The sequence below is a fragment of the Neodiprion fabricii genome, chromosome 6 (assembly GCF_021155785.1).
Source record: "Neodiprion fabricii isolate iyNeoFabr1 chromosome 6, iyNeoFabr1.1, whole genome shotgun sequence".
NCBI classification, from domain to species: domain Eukaryota; kingdom Metazoa; phylum Arthropoda; class Insecta; order Hymenoptera; family Diprionidae; genus Neodiprion; species Neodiprion fabricii.
Window position 1 is genome coordinate 25,065,640 of NC_060244.1, and position 18,531 is coordinate 25,084,170.

General features: G+C 41.8%; 1 protein-coding gene and 1 long non-coding RNA gene across 4 annotated transcripts in view; one reads left to right on the forward strand and one right to left on the reverse strand.

Annotated features, from left to right (window-relative positions):
* LOC124184338 (kin of IRRE-like protein 1) overlaps window positions 1–18,531 on the reverse strand; it is a 137,612-nt gene that overhangs the window by 99,112 nt on the left and 19,969 nt on the right. For all 3 annotated transcript variants that reach the window (XM_046573925.1, XM_046573926.1, XM_046573923.1), the window contains exon 2: window positions 10,438–10,678. The gene's annotated coding sequence lies outside the window, so the exon portion shown is untranslated. The remainder of the gene's footprint in view (window positions 1–10,437; window positions 10,679–18,531) is intronic.
* On the forward strand, window positions 1,658–3,753 carry LOC124184348. The gene is made up of 3 exons (XR_006871174.1): window positions 1,658–1,797; window positions 2,789–2,838; window positions 3,571–3,753. It is a non-coding gene; the product is annotated as an uncharacterized LOC124184348 (long non-coding RNA).

Sequence of the window (18,531 nt, forward strand, 5' to 3'; positions counted from 1 at the left end):
ACAACAAAAAATAACCTGCACGAATGTACGCGGAGCGAAAAACGTGGAACGCGGCCGGCGGAGCAGCAGCCTCACTCTCCAAGGTATAATTTATTAACTGCTAGATAAAATTTGCCTAATACAAGAAATGCGAGAAAACCAGCAGCCAGGTTGGCCGGCTGCGGCGTTGCGCCAAACCCCCGCAAAACCCTCGACTCTTCTCACACTTTGGCCGTAGGGTACAGAGAGGGAAGAGAAGATGGATAATTAAATGGATAGGAGAGAGAGAGAGAGAGAGAGAGGAAGAGAAGGAGAGCATTCAACCCGAGAGTTGCTGCACCCTGCACAGAAACCTTGTACTGAAATTTGCAATGCTAACCGGATTGCGTTGAGAGAGGAATTGAAGTGTTTTTTTCTTTCATTTTATCTCTCCTTAAGCTTTTTTCAATTCGTTATTTCACTTTCACATTTGTTTTTACAACGGCGCACTCAAAATAATTTTTAGTTTCATCGTGGCTTGAATATATGTTACAGCCGCAGTCGATCGTCGTGACGATGTTTCAGTTCGTTTTTAGGACGTTTTCTCCCCGTTAGTCGACAAAGGCCGACTTAAATTACTGGGTATACATTTCACTTGTTTCAATATTTGATCAATCCCAATTGCAATCTGTTCCGATCTTCGTGACAGTTGTTGACCATCATCTTGTTATGATAAGGATATACATTCGTCACCAATTTCATTACGCATGACTGATTGCTAAAAATATTAGCTACGTGACGTATTTGCTTGGCTAACAAAGATATACAAAATACTGTCAGTAGAAACGAGTGCAAACTTTGGTTGCCGATGTTTTTTTTAACTCTGTATCACGTATTCATAGTTTTTGAGTTATTTTTATCCCCTACGAAATTATCAGAACCGCAGACCCGTCTGATGCACTGAATAATATTCAGATAAATTGTGAAGCATTTTTGAAAATGTGATCGAAACATGTTTTACGATGACCCCCCACGCGTCCTTCATCGCCAGTATAAAATAGAATTTTAAAAATTTTGAAACCACTTACAGAAAAAAAACATATTTTTGAAAAAATCTAAAATACGTCAATATATTCTACAATATTTTGAATTGAGGACGGTTTTGCGGCTTCGAAGTGTCTAAATAATAAACATTTGTGGTCAGCCACCTTAGTGTTCAAAATCCAAAGGCAATATTTGTAATCGAAAAGTCCATAACCATGAGAATAAGCAATTTTTTCAACATTCAATTTACGATTCAAGATTTTGAGCCACGTTTTGTGGTAGATTTTTTTAAATTGAGCCATTTAGTTTCAAAGTTTAGTTTCAGCAAAATCAATCATGAGAAACTTCCGTACCAAAAATAATATGATGGGATTGTGATATTCGCGTTGCGTTGCACGTGGAAAAGATTAAATTTCTAAGGTCAAACGAGGTCCAAGGTAGGGAAATTTCTTGTGATACGCAATTCAACGATTAGAGAATTTTAATGTTTCAAAAATGATTGACACCAATGCTGTTCAAATACTGTCGAATTGTAAAATTCATCGGCAAACGTATCGACAGGCAATATTTGACTATGCCCGTCGCTTGTCAAATATATCTTTACGCACGTCTCGTTTCTGCACACGCCACTGCGAAGGTAGGAGTATAAAAACCGCGGTCATCGACATCAGTTTCGAATCAAACTCCGAAAACAGACATGGGGAAATTGATCATGTTCTTGGTATGTCTGGCCATCCTCTCCCTGGAACTGGGACAGCTAAACACGGATAAAATACGTGATTCACTCCTTCAACTGTAAGTAATATCCAATTTAATTTTATCTTGACAATAAGAGGACACGCACCTAGAGTAAATGATTTTCATGAAAATTGAACTGGTAAAACAAGATCAAATTTCACCAGACCCGTATTTTTTTTCTTGTTTTTTTTTTTTTTTTTTCGACCAATGAACAGTAGTTACTGAAAAATCACGTGGCGTCGATTGAAGAAATGTTTTACCATTAGTTTTTACAACTTAGTGCTTTTTACTGTGTATTTGTGGTGAACTGTATTTTTTCAATTATATTATATGCATTCCAATACGAATAAAAAAAAAAAAAACAAAAGAAAAACGATGAAACATGTTCGGTACAGCATTTTTGAACTTCAATTAATTTCTCCTCCGTTTGATAACATAAAATAATTCTTACGAAAATGGCCGTTGAGTGATATGATTTGGAATGCTTCGTCGCAAAGAGCCTTGTGAATTCTTCAAAAAGTGTGCCAAGTCCGCGCATGATTTTGAATATCGGTTTTCCAACTTTTTAATAGATAGTTTTTCTCCGTTCGAACTCACGTAACTCTATTATTCCTGGTAGCTAATGCAGCAAAATATGAATAATCTAAATGATCATTTAATTCTCCGCAAATCGCAACGCTCTGTATTTCAATTGAAAAATGAAATAATGGTCCGCTGCTAAGTTTTATTGTAAACTAATTACTCGAGTGGACCCCGAGAGCTTTCAATATCAAGGAAATCGAGACTTCTTATACGTTGAAAATTATTAAGAGGGAAGTCTACCAGCTTAATGACTTTTTTTAATAATTTCGCTTTCATAGTAAAATTTATCGAATAATTTTTTATTTCTTACACATAAAAGAGCAAGTTCTAAGGTAATACGAAAATTTTTTTGGTTCTTTTTTTTATGGTAAATCCCGCTGGTATGGTCGGCTGAAGTTAAAGTTACCCCTATTTAAATCTGGCTGATATTACTCCCTTAACAGTTTGATTTTTGACGTCATTTCAGTGTTGAGGACGGGTGGATGGAAGGTGATGGATCGAATGAGTAGTCCAACGGTGAGTTAAGCCGACTTCAATCCCTAACTCTTTTTGCTCATGTTGTAATTTTGTCTTCTTACATCTGTTACGCGGGTGAAAGTCAACCGCTCTTAGTTTAACAATTTTTCTTCGCGATCTTTCGGGCACTTTGACTATTGTGAAAAGTGCTTTGTCATCACATCCTCGATGCCTAACGCTCCTGAATATTAGCCTCATTTTGCATCACCGATTCAATTCCATGGATCGATATTATCTTTTTACATACTGACAACTTTTATAGTTTCGTTTCAAGTTATTCTTATATTTTACTTTAAGTTTCCGTATGCATTGCATGCGGAATATTGCAAGCTTATGTTCAAAGCATTTTTTCTTTTACGATGCCTTTTATCGCTTTGGCTATTCATCTCATCAGCACTTGATCAAAAACTGTTTAGCATCGAACAACAGTTTGTTAGGACAAACCAGATGCCCGAAAATCACCATATTATATTTTCGAACGTGAAGGAATTGATGTGCCCGTACAGCGTAATAAAAACTTTTTCAATTAGTGTCTGTTTGTGCTCTTAGCTATGCACGTGTACGAGAATTTTGAAATTAAACGTATGTAACGTATGCATGACAAAAATTATGGAAACTCGACAGGCGAGTTTCATGTTTGTTTGTCTAGGATGTTATCAGCACTGATAAACAGAGACGCAGGTGTGTGGATAGGCACCAGTTATTCAAACTAAAGATGGTGTGATGTTTCAGCTGGGACTTCTGGTCTCACATCAAACCCAAAGACAACCGGAAACGTCGAGGAAATGAAAACTTTCCAACGATGACATATCACCCAGGCCAGGATACCTTAGAATATAATGTGTGTTTTTGTTGAAATTTTTTGCTTACTCACGTTATTTATTATTGATAACGAATAAATATTCACTGTCTATACACCTCAACGTCATTTCCAACCTCACCATATACGGCATCGATAACCGGTTATTACCGTCTCGCTAAAATTTTTATGCTACAAATGGTACGCAATTTTCGATTATCTTAAGCTCCGTCAGCCTATCACCGTTTTTGTGGCCACAGAAATCCATACGGCATCTCAAAAATCATCTCCATTTCTGACGATGATCTTCGTTTAAACTTGATTCTCGATTTCTTACCTAATCTTATTTTCCCTCTACACAAGTGGGAAAATCTATCAAAGGCTCTTACGATTCAAGGAAGAGCTTAGTTTTTTATTCACGGTAAATTAATTTCTTCGGTCAACCACACTTTCGCTCCAGAAAATGTTTCGCACACGTACGACATGTTTTAGGATTTTTCGTGCTCAATTTCTTCGCCTGCCATTACGAGAACTCAAAAGTACCTACAAACCTAATATCAGAAAGTGTCAATTTCTTTTTCTTACGGCATCGCGACGTGGGCAGAGGGTTAAAAATTGGGTGAAAAGCCCCCCCAAAAAAAAACACCAAAGTCTTGTTTCGCCTCCGAAAGTTTCTCCCGTACTCGAAGGTAACCGGCGGTAAACCATTGCTCGCATATGTACTCGAGACGCTCAAAAGAAAGGGAAAAAGCCATTCCCATACCATACGTATGCATGTATAGGTAACCTCGGTTTTCCTCAGCTCCACAGCGCCCCCGTCACATAGAAATGTTTCTTTTCCTATCCCAGCGGTCTGGTAACCCTCTGAAAAAGTGAAATGTTCAACTTGACTACAGCGTTGCGTCTGGGGAGGGTCTCGCGGGGCCTTTTTGGGACTGGCGGCAGCTGCAGGATCGATATGCGAGCTTTGAAAAACGTAAAGCTGATTCCACAACCCGAATGGAGAAGAACCTCGCAGTTATCAGACACCGATCGAATTCTGTGCTAATAAAAATTGAAAAACGTTCACGATTTCTGGATTGAGAAGACCGCGTGCGTATCGTGTACCTACGGTCGAAAGTATAACGAAGCACTACAGTTTTATAGAGGTGGTTGTGTAATTAGGGCTTCGTGTCACGGTTCCGAGCCGTTTTAAACGGGGAAAAAACCCTTTATAAACATTAAGTAACACGCTAAGGGTAAACATTCGTTTATTGTATTTTCGTCCTGAACGACGAGACTCGAGTTACTAACGCGAGCTGCAAACGCACGCGAGGCGGTCGGTTTCTCTCTATGAGGAACACCGCATTTTTTCTTAGCATACCTTGTATTCTCACCCCCGTGCACCTCGATTATCGCAAGGCAGCTAATCGTCGTCAATACAGTCACAGCACATGTAAACGCGTCATCTTTCACAATATAATCCAAAGCAATGATGCAAAAGAGTTAAAAATGTAACGAGAATTTTCGCCCACGAGGGAAACGTGATTATATTATTCTTCAAATACCATTCACCTCCAGCTGTTGTATTTTCGTTGCGTATAAAATACACCCGCATGCCCTAGCCTCGGGGATGTTTGTAACGCGCTCGGATGAAACAAGTATAATTTTCAAGAGAGGCAGATCATCGCCGAGGGGGGAATTATATTTTTTTAGTTACCGTGCATATCCTTGCTTCCTTCCCTTTTTTTTTTATTTTTCTTTTTGTTTTTATCATTTATTTATTTAAACACAACCATATATACATATATATATATATATATATATATATATATATATATATATATATATATATGTGTGGATGTGCGGTAGGAGAAGGATTTATTTTTTCGTAATATTTGAAAGTTTGATTTGGAAGGAAGCCAGGGCGTAACCCAAGTCACGTGAAGCATACACGTCGGGAATACGTCTCCATTCGTTGTCAGAGCTCTATTACCAACGATACGCCGAGTCGGTTATACCGCGTATTTGATATCGCTTTGAAATCCCGCCACGTCTTGTTTTTCCCGCACCCCCATACCCCGCATTCCTTGGCCGGCCTTCTTTCCGCCGACTCGTCGAGGCTCTGCAGAGATCGCGCGCGGGATTCCAGCCCCGATAAAAGAGAATTTTATACTACACCTATTGTATAAATACATACAGGATAGGAAGCGGCATATTTTCTTCTTCCCTTTCTCAAGCTGCGTCCGAGCTACGATCAAATGAAAATATTATACAGGTAAATCTCGCGATCCTATTCGGCGAGTTGGTACAACGATAATTGACTTTACCCTCAGATTTCGCGTATAAAATAACTCGCTTATCAAGTTTTGTTTTTTTTTTTGTGTCTTTTTTCAAAACAATTCAGCACGAGAGTGATCCTTTCAGTCTCTCTTGCTCCCCACGTTCAATATTCTTCCTCAATCGGTCAATCAATGCCCACGGGATGTGTTTCGATAGGCATGTGATGAATTGTTTTATTCCTCCCCACCGAATCCTTTGACCCGCAGTCGCGAGGCGTCAACTGCAACGTTTTATCGAGAGAGGTATAAGAAGAAAAAGAAAAGGTAAATGAGTAAATAAGTAAAACGAAACGAAGAGTCGTAAATATACCGTGACGTGAAGAAAATATGTAGGCATGTAAGTTGCGGATGTTTGCGTATAGCCACAGGGACGCAAGGGGGTATAAACATGGAATCGTTCAGTGGTCTTTTGCAGTTGGTCAAATATCCTGTAGGCCGTGTATACATACGTCAGTTTCCCGCGTGGGAGTGTCGAGGGTGGAAATAGCAGTCGAGGCAGTCGAGGACTCGAGTCACTGGCGTTGGTCGATACCACACGGGTCAGCGGCATGCTTCACTGACAACGCCAATGGGGCGGTTTGCGAAATACTCGTCCGTATAACAATCCGGCTCTACAAGGTGCTCCGAAAAAGGAAAAGGGAAAAGGGAAAGGGTATAGGATCGAGGAACAAGAAAAGAAGAAAGACGAAGTCGAGAATGAAAACGAACAAGGAGAAGAGGAGAGCGAAGGATGTGGACCAGACGCGAAGACGGCTGGCCACCCAGGGATGTTTTCCACTTTGCTTTTTTCACATCGAGCAGCGATACCGCAAACCAGTATAATATATACCTATATAATATATACACGCCAGATGAGAAGGGGAAATTGATATTGAACCTTTTGTACCTCCACCTACCTCCCTTCCTTTCGTTCCGCGTTTGTCGGCCAACGACAACTTAAGCTGACTCAAATTTTCCTTATACCTCCCAAAAAAAAAAACAAGGAAAAAATAAAAATTCCGGCACCAACGTCGAAATAACGCTCACCCTGTACCCACTGCTATAAGCTTCATGTATATGTATATTAGGTTGTTTCAGAAAAAAATAATTTGCGATTTTCCGCCGTGGCACCCCCTGAAAATTTTATTCAGGTCAAACGAAGGCTTTTGTAAAAAGATGATTCTCGAATATCTTTATAATTCACGTTTGTTTTCCCCACCGTGTGGAACCAGAATTAAGATCAATGCCTGTATCCTTGCGGGGCAGCAATCGTTACTCCACGTTATTCCTACCTTACGTGCTTCGTATGTTCGTTCGAGGGTGTATCAAGTCGACGCGACTGTTTAGTCCGATTATCATAGCTAATTGGTACGGCAGGGACCGCGCGAGCGAGTTAAAAGTTAAATTTGTAACAAAACGATACGTCGGTAGGTACCTGCAATAACGCGTAAGGGTTCGTAACTCCGCACATGGACATCAGTTTGAAATCTAAGCACTGTGTTGGATAATACGTAACGCGCGTAAGGGTGGACGAGTAGGTAGAACGAGAATAATAACTCTGCACCTAGTCTGCGGTATAATGGTACTCGAGTAGGTGATATAACCCGTCGAGAAAATACAGAAGCGGGATGCAGGGTGGAAGGGTTCGCACACTGCACATACCGTATAGCGTATAACGTATATAGAGACAAGAACGAGTGCGCGCGCGGTGTTAAAACGAGCGCCAGAGTAAATTACCATTCATTTGTAGCGAGGAAATATTACTCAAGCGATGAAACACCCGCCGAGTTGGACGATGGGAGAGGCGGCGAGGGAAACTCGTGGAAACTCGAGGTCGCCTCGGTGACGAGGGATGTAACCTTTACACCTGCGTTCGTTGCGTTCATTGCGTTCATTGCGTTCATTGCGTTCATTGCGTTCAACCAGAATAATAACAGACGGTCGGTCAATTCGAAAAATATTACCTAGACGAGCGGGGTGCGGGGAGGGCAAAGGGCCCGTGAAATGGGTACTGCTATATACAGGGGGTGCGGAAATGAAATTGGTTTAAATTTCAGTTTCATTTTAGTACATGGTATATAATATACATGTATACTGGCGAGAAGGCTCTAGATCTTTTCCTGTAAGGAGCTGAGCTGAGTACGGGCAGGGTGAATCCCCCCCCCCCCCCCCCCCCTCTCCTACCGCCACCTCCACCTTTTCGTCCCTTTTGCAGCGCAGTCACTTCAATCTCTAGGTTTACCAAGGCACGACCCAGGGTGAGATTACCCAACGAGAAACTTTAAATCGTCGTGGAAACTCTCGAGGCTGCGGCTTTAGGACCAAGGAAAATATTATTCTCCGATGTATATATGTATGTACGTCGGTGTACGAATACATGCGACATGTACATGTACATGAACGTGTGTATATTTTGCGTGTGTAGCGAGAAATCGAATTAACGCCGAGATCACGACGCAGCCGCGTGGTATACGTATACGTATAGGTATAAATATACCTACACGTATGCGTACAACGAAGATTGCAAAGCCAATTTATACAGTGGATGTGGATTTCATTCGGGAAAATCAGGTTAGGCGTATACCTTAATCGTTTTATAACGATATCACGATGTATACGTAGACGTTAGACGCGTGTTTAACCGTCGGAAAATACAACTGACATGTATAATTCGAAGTAACGTATTCTCAGTTTTCTATTAATATTATATAATAAGAGCGGAGAAAAGAAGTGACCGACTTTGGTCGTCGGAAAAATAAATAAATAAATAAATAAAAAAAACGAAACAAAAAACAAATGACGTTCGACCCGAGGTGGTTTTCTTTTTCCTCGTACTTTTGGTCAACTTTTATTTTCTTTCTTCTTCTTCTTCTTCTCGTCCAACTCTTGAAACAGTACGCCTACAATCTTTAAAATGTATCTACATAATACATCTTAGCGGTAATCTCTCTGGAAGTTTTGAAGCCAGATATAACTTAAGAATTACTTCGCCTGTACTCGGGAGCTTAACTTTCCAGTCAATGTGTAAAGGACAGGCCAAAAACTTTTTCAAACTCATAAATTGTCGATGACAAATATAATGTACAGATACATGTATGCGTTATATAACGCACACATACATGTAACACAGATACTCCCCCATTGTTGTATTCTCACGTCTGTTGTCATCGTGATTCATCGTTTCACCGTTCACTCGACACCGATATTCGTTAAATAAACGATTGGAATATTAATCGACCGATAATTCACGGTACTCATAGTTTTAAAAACACTGGTCAACAAATCCGTAAATAAAACACGATTAGGAAAATCTGACGATTATTCATCGATAGGTTAAATCTCTATACAGGGAATAAAAGCAAGAGATACGTACACCAAGAACGAAGAAGGGAAAGATCTGTTTCTCTTTTTTACGATTTTTTCATTCGTTCCTTTCGGAATTCCTTCTACTAACTATGTGCAATCCGGTATAGAAGGATTAAGCCTTTAAACGAACAACCGAGCGAATCGGATTTTCCCTTCTCGCGTTTCCCTCTTTTTACGCGGTTCGTCAACCGAAGCGAAACGGGGATTCTCCCCGTATTTGCGAACTGTCAAAAGCTCCCGCGATGCCAGTTCATTGTCTATAGACGTTAGGATTGAACAACTTCTGCCTCGCAATTGGCACGATGATGAGCAATGGACCGATCTGGACTTTCCTTCCCTTCTCGCCTCAACCAATATTGAACTTTTGAAACATTGATGCCTCGGAGCGTACAGAGAAATAGAAAGTGAATCAAGATCAAGTGGCGGAAGAAGAATAAAAAAAGAACAACAGCAGCCACAACAACAACAACAACAACGATACAAACTGAGATAGAGAAAATTAATGAAAAATGTATAAGCTACGCGCTCTCTGTACCAAAGTTAGATGATAGGCGGGTTTTCCTTCGCGATCGATAACCAGCTGCAGTGATATATTTCAAGCCCAGAATGGAGGATCGTTACCTACGAACGTAAACACCGGTGTTGAAATGCACACGCGTCGAAAAGTTAGGGAGAGGAACGTGTAACGCGGCGTGTGTTATAGCTGGTGTAACTCGTGAAACGCGTAACGTGATAAAGGGTCCCCCAGATTATATTCTATGCATAGAAACTAGAGGGCTCTCCAAAATTTCATGGCACGAGCTGTAATATTTACAAGAGCCACTAATCTTCAGCATTAGAGTTTCACAGTGGCACACACACGAAAAGCGAGGAGGGTAATCCCCCCGCCACGCATGACTTCCGGTTTAATTCTGGTTATCCGGCGTTCGTGGAAGAAGAGGGACGAAAGGCCAGACTTTATTTTCTAATTTATTCATTTATACGCACACGCGTGATACTAAATCACTCGAACATCGGGACTGGCGGAAATAATTCACGCTGGTGCAAAAATTAACCAGTTCCAAACTCGAAAACAGTTTCACCGGTAGGTGAAAAGGTCAGAGGCACGCGGAATGATCAGATTTAAAAACTCACCCTCCGATTCGCTGAACAGCTGGTTTTACCGCTGATGAAAAGAGTCGCGTGCCCGCGAAATAATCGAGCTCGCAAATCTCAAATTGGTAAGTAGGTGTGATGTTTGCACAGTCCTGGATTCCCGGAGTTGTCTAATGAAAATCCAACATACGCGTACGCGGAATGTGAAACAGGCCGACGAGAACTGCAGCAACTGAATATTGGGTTAGAGCGACGAGCGGAGCACTGGGACATCCAGAAACTGAAAATGAGAAAATGCGAGTGGTAAAAATATTGTTAAATTCCTTCGTCGAGATGATTTTTAGGGGTGAGAGAAGGAGAGGGGAGGACATTTTTTGGCAGCGTTCCAAGCAAAGGGCCGATTAAGTGTACGGTAAAAGGGGTCAGAGGCTGAGGTGGAGGGCGCCTGCGGAGTTCGTTCTGCTCGTGCCTCGCAGAGAACAAGAGGAAGAAGAAGAAGACGAACAAGAGTTGGGAACAGGATCTTTGGCGGGGTGGAAAGGAAAAAAAAATAGAATCTACAGAAAATAAAAAGTTGCCACGGCAACGAGTAAACTTATAAATCTCTGGGAAACAAATACCGGGTCAGCCGGACAAAGTGCATCCCCCATACGGAGAAAGCGTAGTCGTCGTCTCTTAACTTCGGTACGTACCCTACAGGCAGTCTCGTATAGTTTGGGAAAAATCTTTTCCCTGTATAATATATCTTACATCTGTATATTTCCAGAGCACCGGGGAAAAATACAGACGGTATTTGGGGTAGGTCGAATAAAAACGAAGGGCGAGGGTGAAGGTAAAGGTCTCTCCGCTCCTCTGATTCCTACCCCTAAATTCTGCACGGATAAAGAGCGTATTTAACCGACGACGAGAATCCGCGGTTGGAAAATCGTGAGATTAACAAACTGGCGCGAGGCGTACGCATCTACAATACGTACATACATGTAAGTATAAAGCCGATGGCTTAGATTCACTCGGGTTTGAAATACCTGCTGGTGAGGATAATTAAGACGTGGGAGAGAAATTCGAGAGATTGATAAAAAATTTAGAAACAAAACAAAAAGAAAAAAACACTTTCAATTACCGGAGATTAATAATCAACCGAGAATTTTCCCCCCTTTCTCTCTCTCTCTCTTTCTCTCTCTCTCTCTACGTGCCTGCAGCGATCACCGTGGACGATAACGATTTAATTATGCATATATATCTACAGCTGTTCCACGCGCGGCGATGAAAGCGACTGAAAAATTATTGCGATAGGAAGGGACGAGTAGAGACACAGTTGTGAATTTAAACTCGACCTAAGGGTGGAAACGGTCGAGGAAAAGCTAATTCGGACGTCCGCATAAATTATATATAGTAGCTGGGTGAAATAATAGAGCGTGCGAAATGATGGCCTATCGGCATACCGCCTGCACTCTCGGTTCCGTTAATTTTTTTACTTTCTCAGCGAACGAAAATGTGGCGAACAAAATCGCTTCCCTTCACCTTCATTCCCAAGAACCCTTGGTAATCGTCGCCAATGTAATCGTCGAAGGAACAATTACGAGAAGCCGAGTGCATCCCGCGTTTGTTTCGCACGTCGTGAGTACGGTTACAGCTCGGTAAGCGAGGAGCACCGATTCGAAGAATAAAGTGTCAAGCGGTCTGGAAGAGGCTTCATGGAGAGTGGTGAAGTGGGAAAGTGAAAAGAGGAAGGGGGAAAGGGAAAAATGGAGAAAGGGTCGTGGCGTCGGGACGAGCCGTTGTAATATCGTGCAAAAAAAAGGCGGTAAAATTCCAAAGCACCCTTTTTAGTTTTACGGTCTCGTGGCGAAGGGGGTGTGGGGCAAGGGGGTCGAACAATAGGGCGACCCCGCATATGAAATACACGCAGTTTACACAGGGGAAAAACCAACCCCCGGCACACAGCCAGCTCGCGCCTTTTCTCCGATATGCACATACGAGATTGGCCCGAGGAGAGACGGAGAGAGAGAGAGAGAGAAAGAGAGAGAGAGAGTATCCCCTGCACCTACACCTTATACACCTGCGTGTACCGTCAAGTTTACGAACACAAGCGTAGACCGAGGCCTGGTTTTGAAGGGACGTGAAGAGAGTTCGCAAATCTTGTTTAAAGAGCAGTGAATTGTCACCTGGCGTTGTCGAAATAAGGGAGAAAAAAAAGGGGACTAAGAGAAAAAGAGTGTTAGAGACGAGAAAAAAAGGGTCAGAATATTTTCGCACGTTTACGGGATAATCACTTCTGTAACGTTGAATCCTTTAGTTGCTTTTATACTTGATATTTCGAACACATTAAGTAGCCGAAGATGAGGAAAACCACGGAAATGGAAGTTTTATTCACACACGGATGTGTTTATAATATATAATATGTAGGTATGCTAGGGTGTCCGTGATTTTAGTCATTATGGAATTTTTCCAATTACACGTAAAAATATGTTCATATGATAGAAAAAAAAAACTCCCTGTAAATTAAAAAATTTTCGGATAAAATTAAAACGTGCCGTTGGGCGATTGAGATTTTAATGTAAAAATATATCGAGATTTTCCATGATTTTTTACTATTTTCTTTTTCACTTCCTGAACGGAAATGGACTGTAAAATCAATTTCATGCTTGGGAACAATGTTTGTACTTCCAACTAAACGTAGGAACAAAAAAACTTTGGGATGAGCGAACGTAGTCCGTGTGTTATAATTTTATAAAAATTTATGAAAATTATAATATTATAAAATATAAGAGAGTTCTGAGATTGGATGTATTTATCCGAAAATTTTTTATACTTACAAGGGATTTTTTTTATCCTTGCTATGAACATATTTGGGGGGGGGGGGGGTATTCGAAAAAGTTTCAAAATGCCCTAAATAACGGACATCTCAATATATGTACACATATATCCGGAAAGAGCGACGTTGTTTCGAGCGCTGTTTGTAGGAAGCATACGTGCGCGTACAGATTTTAGCTCGTTCTAATTTTGCGCGTACGGAGATAGGGAAACAGGTGGGGGTAGGGGATGTAAAGGGGTGTTCATTGCGAACTTTGTCACGCCCAGGACGCCGCGTTTAATTCTCTTCCGCTGAAAATAATACTGGCGCATACCCTCGACACGCGAGGAAATCACAAAGACGATTACCGAGCCCCTGCAGGGGTTATTTCACGTGTAGGAATGCCCGCGAAACGAACCGAAGAGAAGAGAAGAGCGGAGAAGAGAAGAGACGAGAGGAGAAGAGGGAATATCCACCACCCTGCAGGGGCGAAGCGGCGCGGCTCGATGCCCCGGTATTGTCGTCCTTGCTAGTATTAGCTTGTCCTAGGAGACGGTTAACAAAAGGATTCGAAACAAAAACGACGAGTCGTCTCTTTTGTTTTCCGCAAATCCCGCCCTGTCGCGCCACCGGCTGTCAGGACTTATTAACTAAATTTGAAGACTAAAGAATGGAATAGTTTCTTTTTTTTTTTTTTTTCTTTAGGAAAGATCCTTTACTGAGATTTCCATTTTATTTATTTCCTCACAGCTTCGATTCTTCTCTTTCGTCGACGGTACAAATTTTCGTTGAATATTCAATCATTCTTAAATTAGTACACATATTTCGTAAGGGTGAAAGAAGAAAAAGAAATTTGAAGGATTCATCGAGTCAATCAGAGAGAGGGAAAAGGGAAACCCTGACCATCAAGCAATACGAAGGGTCATTGCCATTTCTACGCACCGTTCAACGCCATTGTGCAGCGGAAGTAGCTATTTTTCTATTTGACAGGCTCGTCGAGCTCTCAGCGCTAAGACTCCCTGTGTAATGAATCGGCAACCGCGATGATGAGCAGAGGCAACTTGTCTCATCAATCGACGTCCCTAATTAGTCGGACCCTTGCATTCCCCACCCATAAAAATGAAAAATTCAACGAGTACCAGACTACGATGACATTTGCGAGAAATAGGTTATGACTTAAATCGATCGGTAAGTTTTTTTTTTCCTTCTTCTTTTCGTGTTGTTTCAATGCAGACGCGATTAGTACAACCATCGCGGTTCATTAAGTCCTCCTGCTCTGTTTAAGCAGTCCAAAAACCATAAGTGAAGGCAATTTGTTTAATATTCAGGTTGACCCCAAAAGGTCGGAGGCGAGCGTTACGAGGCTGTAATTATCACTCGGACAAGCTGACCGCCCGGGTCGATCGGTCCGGTACGTTTCCGGTAACTAATATTCAGTCAATCTCCGGGATTGATTACAGTCAGTAATAGACAGGCGGACAGACAGTTTCCTCAGGAAAAAGAGCAGCGAGCCAAGTGGCGGATGAGTGAAAAGCCTGCAGCTCGCGATGCTGATGAAATTGGCGATGGTGTCCGAGTTGTCAGAGACACGTCAGCGTGTTCGATGCCAGCTGGTAAGTCGAACTCGTCGCCAGTCAGCAAGTTCGCGTGACTCTCCGTTCATCGCGGTGCTCTTTTTTCCCATAAATAGTATCCAAGGTGGGTTGTTATGCAGTTTTCGACCAAATGGATTGAAAAGTTACACGAGGTATAGATTTTCGCTTTGACGCTACTTCAACTGGGTCATGTTTACCCCCAACGACGGTCGCCTATATGTATGTAAATACCTCATACAGCTATCCAAATATATGCATAGGTGGAAAGCAGGCAATGGTTAGTAGACCGACTGCGGTGGTGAAATTTTCCCGTTTATAACATCTTGTTATGGCTGGTGTTCAGGGTCCGTTGAGTTTTAATGCCACGTCTCTGACAACCGTGTTATTACAAGGTGGTCAAATATTTTCCCAACCCTTTAAGTACAGCCGTTTCAATCGCGACTCCGCTGCGACAACGTCGAAAACCCTGACGGACTACACGAGTCGTTTCAACGTCGTGGAAAATCTCGGTCAACAGTCTACCCGAGCCTCCCCCACTCGAATTCGTGCCTATATTCCATCTATTCGAGCTATACTCGATCCGAACCGTTGAAAGAGCGCGATATATTTCAATTTATTCAGATACCGGCGGAATATATCAGTGGCAGTTGGGTCTGCATGGATTTGTTCACTTTGCTTTCCACGATGTCAATTAAAAGTCTTGCGATGCAACAACGTAATACGTACCGCGCTTATTTGACTTCACCGCTCGCTTCTCCATTATAACTTTCAGCTGTAATACGCTAACGCGTCAGACCCCGAAGTTCACCTGCGAGTAGATACCTGCGACAGGTGAATGTATGTGAATGTTTTATGCCACTCGTTGACAGACACGCAGAGCTCGACGCACACCCTGCCCGAAGGGGTGAACCAAGGGCCAAGCGGCGATACTAATTGCAACTTTTAATTAAACCACTAATTGGATGACGTACCAATGCCTCCTCACGGCCGTAATTCCCTCGTAACGAATTACAGATTACAATATTTGTCACCGCTTCGTTCCCCGCGCGTGGGTGATCAACATCGCTTGTACCGTTCATCTTCAGGCTGTGGAGCTTTTCGCATAAAACGGCCATGAACGACCACCGGCACCGGCTTACGCCGTACGGGAATTTTCTGGGCCAGATGCGGGACGCGCTGTCCGGCCGGCATGATGCGATCGCCACTTCGTACATTTGTCGTTGATTCTAATCGACGCTTTTCCGCCAATGGTTCCCCGTCGCGTCCTTCCGCTGCACACGGTTTCGTTTCCGTTTATCGTTTGTCATTCCGCGGTCGGTCAGCGATCGCTGTGCAAATCGAGCCAAGGTACGTTCGTTGCTGAGGCTCGTAAAAAAACAACGATAACGTAACGAGGCTGTTCGAAAAATCAAATTGCCTCGAACGATTACTCGGTGAATTTAGCAATTTATTTCAACCTTTGACACTTGATTTTGAAAATGATTTTGCTGATATTTACGGAGAAAATAATCGAACTCTTAGTCACGTGCTGCATGATGAATCGGCAATCACGTTTTCATTATTCTTTGCGGTACGATGTTGAGCTGACATTTTTGCAATCTAATATCAACCGTGTTGAATAAAGATTGAGAGAAGAATGTTTACCATATATCTTTATCTGGTGAGTGTATCTTGAATAACGGAACAAGAAATTGAACGGAAACCTAATCGTAAGAAAGCTGCGGGGTCGGTCGAAAAAAAAAATTTGTCGCAGCGAAACCTGCAGAACGTAAAAAGAGAAAGAAAAACCTGCCTTTTTTTTATACCGTCGCGTGACACACGAAATCCCCAACTTCAAGATTGATCGAAATCAGTGTAAATCCCGGAGTGTTTCACAGCTTATTATTCACACCGTAGTCGTCCACAATCAGACCGAAGAATGAAAGAAAGAAAATATATTAGTTACAGTCAAATTTTGCCGGGCGAATTAGGTCCCCCAACTTTATCACCGGCATGGCGGATTACTCAGTGACTGTAAAAAGCGATAAACAGTCTACCGGTAAAGACTGATGATACGCAAATAAGAAACGTTGACATTTTTTTCTCACTCTACGATATGCACAGTGCCTTATAAAGACTCAAAAATTGAGTAGCGTTACGAGGACGGTGGAGTGAAACGTTAGGTAATACAAGTCATTCCCGGAAATGCCGGGCGAGCAATTCTTATTTACGATACCAGTGGCAAAAGTTATAAGGGAAAAGTTTCTAAGCCTTCGAATTAAAATGCGTTTATGTTACACATATATTTGTTCGATTACAACGACGATTGATTACACGTATCCGTATCGTTAACGATTGAATTATTGGGAATATTGTCCCCCGAAGTCGACGATCCTGACTGTGGATAAAACGAGCCATTTGATTTCCGCGATTACACCAAAATTCAATTGAATTTTGCGTATGTCTAATGATCACCGAAACGAGCGATAAGGATTCAATTAAACACGCAATAATATTGCTCGTCTCGAATTAAAGCTCCGCCTATTGGCTCGTAACGGTGTCAATTCCCAGCGAAACGTGACTCGCAACAACGGCAAGAGAACTGCAGAGGATCGCCGTGTCGTAACACCAAAAACTCGAGGGTGGAATTGGGGAAGTAAAAGTTTTCAAGCCTTAAGGAAACCGCGGAAAATCCCCTCCGATCCACATAAGCACGATCAGCTGCGCGGTACGGATCTCCGATTTGTATTCTCGTCAGCGTTAGGATTTAGCAAAGTTATACTTGCGGTACCGGTCGCTTTGCATTTCCTTCACTGCCTCCGGAATCAGGAACAGCTTATAACGACATACGCATACTTGGGAAAAAGAAACCGTTCGCTCAATTCCTGACAAACAACTTTCGACTCGTAAAACAAGGAAGTAAGACGTGACGAATGCCACGCGGGGTAAACGGATATTTTTCACCGTGCGTGGTTCTGCAACTGTATCGGTTTGCTCCGTCTTTAATGATACGGATAACGGAAAAAAGAGTAAGGAAACGCTAAAATAATTTTGGGCGGGTTACAGCTTGGACGGTCTAAAATCATACCTGTTATTAGGAGTTTTTTTTTTATAAAAAAAAATGACAACACTTGGAAATATTTGAGTTTGAGGGCCTTATTATTCAGAGTTTGAAGAATATTATAGAATGTTTTCATTGAAATTAATAACAAAATGGCAGCATGGCGGATGTAAGTAACGAACGACTCCGAACTTAAAGTCTTTTGCGGTAGCGCATCTGACATCACTGTCCATCTTGTGACAGATGGAAAAATTTTTTTGTGTCAAGAACACCTTTTTGCATTAGAGTTCATAGTCTAAATGAAAAAAAAAAAAAGAATTTCAAATACATACGATTATAAACAGAAAAATGTTGGGATTGAAATTTGGGTTTTAAAGATTGTATCAAAATTTCAAGTCGATTGGATAAAAATTAACCGAGGAATCTGCGCTACCGGATTAGAAACGTGGTCGTTCGCTGCTAATATGCGCTATACCGCCATTGCGTTATTAATTTCAATGAAAAAGTTCTAAGACGTTCTTCAAACTATGAATAATAAAGCCCTCAAACTTCAATTGCTCAAAGCATTTTCATTTACTTGAAAAAAAAAAAAAAATTCTCCTAAAAACCGTACCCTCCCTTAACACGTGGAATATATTTGACAAATCTTGAAGCGATGAAAGAAATGCGAACGGAAGTGAAAGTGACGCGTCCGCAACTCCGTC